Genomic DNA, 4,137 nt, shown 5'->3' with positions numbered 1-4,137 from the left:
CTGATTTGATAAATAGATTTATTTGTTAAATCTTATACTTATTAAATTTTTAAAGATTAATAAATTAGTATTATTTTATTATGAATAAACTTGTACGATAAAAAATAATTGTTACATGACAAACAAAACGTAATAACAATTTTTGAAATAGATAATTGTTGAAATGGCCATAATTATTTCAACTAATTTGGTAAAGGATTTATTTTTTAAATCACTTATTATTTTTTAGAATATTAATAATTAGTATTATTTAATTTTGAACAAGCTTGTATGAACTGAAACAATTGTTTTATGACAAAACAAAAAGTCATACTGATTTGAAATAGATAATTGTTCATATACTCTTAATTGTTTAAACTGCTTCGACAAACAGATTTATTTTTTAAATCTCTTAGTTATTAATTTTTGAAATATTATTAAATTAGTATTATTTTATTCTGAATATGCTTATATGAACTGAAAAATTATTTTATAATAGAATAAAATGTTATAACGATTTGAAATAGATAATGTTCAAATAGGAACTAATATAGTAAATAGATTTATTTTTTAAATCTCTTGCAAATTACATTTTGAATATTAATAAATTAGTATTATTTTATTTTGAATAGGCTTATATGATGAAAACTAATTGTTTTATGACAAACGAAAGTTTGTAATGATTTGAAATAGATAATTATTTGAAAGGCAATAGTTATTTGAATCGATTTGATAAATTGACTTATTTTTTAAATTTCTAACTTATCAATTTTTGAACTATTAATAAAGTAGTATTATTTTATTTTAGATAAACTTTTATGAACTGAAACAATTTTTTTATGATAAAACAAAAGGTATATTTATTTTAAACAGATAATTATTCAAAAAGTCATAACTATTTAAACTTACTCTGTAAACAGATTTATTTTTTAAAATTTCTTGTGTATTAATTTTCTGAATGTTAATAAATTAGTATTATTTTATTTCAAATAAGCTTGTATGAACTAAAAAAAAGTATTTTATGACTAAACAAAAGGTCATAACAATTTATTTTGACAATAATCCTTCCACAAGTTCACCTATAAAAACCTTGTTACGACTTCTCTTTCCTCTAAATGATAAGGTTCAATGGACTTCTCACAGCATCATGGATAACAAATTGTCCACATTGCCACGATCTGAACACTTCACTAGACCATTCAATTGGAATGAGTGATAGTGGTATGTACAAGGGTAGGGATGTAGTCAATGTGAGCTGATGACTCGCACTTATTAGGAATTCCTTGTTGAAGACCAATAATTGCAATGATCTATCCCTATCATGATGAAATTTCAAAGATTAACTAGGCCTATCGACCAAGGCTATAAACTTATTGAATACATCAATGTAGTGCACGTGAGGCCCAGAACATCTAAAGGCATCATAGACTTGTACCTCAAACTTCCTTGGCCTAAATGGCCATAGTCCCCCTAAGAAGCTAGCCATGAAGGATCATCTCTGCATAGCTAATTAGCAGGTTGAGGTCTTGTTTGTTAAAGAATTATCTAAACAAATCACTCTATCAACTAAGAACAACCATGCACCACCACCCATAGAATCAAGAAAGAGCTCTCAGTCTTTCAATCCTTACTAGGTCTAGAATTAGTAAGTTTCCCCATGTTGAAACAAATTAAGCTGCAGGCTCCACCCCTATTGGTGCCCCTCCATCAATTCATTTAAGTTTCAGCCTTACGACCATACTTGTGCTAGAACCTAAAGACTTTGATTTCTCATAAGGTGCTAGCAAAATCCTAAAAGTAACATCCATCGATCCCCGGTAGGCATCATTTATGGTTGAGACTAGAATGGTATCTAATCATCTTTGAGCCCTCAACTTTCATTCTTGATTAATGAAAACATCCTTGGCAAATGCTTTCACAGTTGTTCATGTTTCATAAATCATATAATTTCACCTCTGACTATGAAATAAGAATGTCCCTGATTATTCTTGTTAATCATTACTCCAATCCTAAAAGCCAACATGATAGGACCGAAATCCTATGATGTTATCCCATGCTAATGTATGCAAGTATAGACTTGCATTGGGCATTTTAATTTCTTCAAAGTAACAGCATTGAAGGAATGACCTAGCGACTTAAGGCTAGGAGTACATCACCGATAGTAGGGATAAATAGATGGTTGCCCATAGTGAGGTGGACCAAATGACCCAACCTTAGTTCTAACTATGAACTTTTAAATTGCAACAACTTAAATATGTGCTATTGGAGCTGAAATTACCACAATTGTTGGCACCAGACTTGCCCTCTAATGGATTTTTGTTAAGGGATTTAGATAGTACTCATTCCAATTACCAAACTCTTAGAGCCCAATATTGTTATTTATTGTCACTAACTCCCCATGCTAGGATTAGGTAATTTGCATGCCTGTTGCCTTGGATGTGGTTGCCTTTTCTCAAGCTCCCTTTCTAGAATCAAACCCTAAGTCACCACCATAGTAGGCCACTATCCTATCATTGAAAGTTAATAGGGCAGAAATTTGAATGATGCATCGTTGGCACAAAGCTTGTGCAATCCATCAAGTTATCATCAATCATAAGAGCAATGAACCAAGCCTATGTCAAACTTTTATCTATTAAATGCATCCCTTCTAGAAGGTGTGGTTTGTTGTAAGTATTAACACTATAATTACTATGGTTATCCGAGTAATAGATACCATCAAACAAACTATAACTAATTTAATGAGCCATTCACAATTTCATAGTGTGAATTATTTCATTCTTACACATGCATGGCTTAATCTTTAAGACAAGCATATGACTACTAGTAGGATCAACTAGGTAACTTTCTTTCGAGATGTTGGCACTACATGGACCTTAACGCATCAATTGAGTAGTAGATAGGGCCAACACAGAGCACAAGTGTCATGCATGTTGAGCACATAAAATGCATAGCATCAAACAAATAAGGGTCAAAAGCTAGTGCCCACAAAACATTTTACATTCGAGAGCATGATCGAACACTAGTGCACCAAGGCAGCCATGGAGGTTTGGGTGTCACTCTTGGGACACGGGGCACAATTGAGGTTCAACCCATAGCCTCTAAGGACACGAGATGGATGAGGGATGGCAAGACATCTAGTTTCCATCAATTTAGGCATGAAGCATAAGATCCTAATTATGCCCTCACAGTATGATGACCACTTGGATGGGAAGATTGAAAAGGATGATAGGTCAACAGTTCAATGCATCAAGCATAGAGCCTGCTAACATGCACAACCATAGTACCACTCATATGTCCATTGCGTACAAGTAGCAGCATCCATGCATATCAATGCACAACCCACCCATTTAATTACTTAAAGAGTGAGCATAAGAAATGAAGTAAGAGGCTTTGCCACAATCGCCTGGCAAAGGAAAAACACAAGCAAGGATCATGAGACTGCCTCTACCATCCAACAAGCAATAACAGCATGACAACACCAATGCTTGATCTACTTAGGGCTGTACACAAAAACTCCACTATCACCACCCCAGGGTGACATTTCTCGATTCAAAAACTTGTTCCTGGGGTCTTGGTAGCATCAACTATTTGCACGGTCTTGGCCAAGCCAAGGTATTTTTCTAATTGATGATAAGGGACCACAAGACTACCAAATACTTCAGGGACTTGGCCAAACCAAGCCTATGACCACAGCTTCTACTTGCACCAACCTAGGGAGCTATTGCTTGATTTAAGGATTTGGTTTAAGGTATGGGGTAGCATCAGCAGTAGGTGTCATTTTACAGGGGCTTAAGCCTAGCACCCATACAGCTTTAAGGTAAAAACAACCATCCATGTGCCTAAGTTAGCCTCTTTTCCAACTCTATGCTGAATGCTTGTGTCGTGCATTCCATTGGCTTAATTTTGTGATCCACCTTTCTCTTTGGTCATAGCCTCTTGGGCAATTTAATGGGCATCATGTTTTTGAATGACTCTAGCACCTCTAGTACTTCCAAGGGGTAGTCAACACCGTTCTGATTAGACTTTTCCATCTTCAAGGCTATAAGAAAAATGTCTTTTTTTTCTACTCACTCCTCTAGGCAATTGTATGGCAAATAGCATCTTGGTCCTTGACCTTGATCTTGTCTCATTAGCTTGATGCATGGGTATTAACTATCC

At 34.3% G+C, this 4,137-nt stretch overlaps 1 pseudogene; it reads right to left on the bottom strand.

Moving 5' to 3' along the window:
• Positions 1 to 1,035: 1,035 nt before the first annotated feature.
• Positions 1,036 to 2,819, bottom strand: LOC149514509 (18S ribosomal RNA; annotated as a pseudogene).
• Between the last annotated feature and the right edge of the window lie 1,318 nt (positions 2,820 to 4,137).

The sequence above is a fragment of the Durio zibethinus genome, chromosome 15, assembly GCF_047325235.1.
Source record: "Durio zibethinus cultivar Kanyao isolate XHJ-2024 chromosome 15, ASM4732523v1, whole genome shotgun sequence".
NCBI lineage: Eukaryota > Viridiplantae > Streptophyta > Magnoliopsida > Malvales > Malvaceae > Durio > Durio zibethinus.
This window is presented reverse-complemented; position numbering and strand designations above follow the sequence as displayed.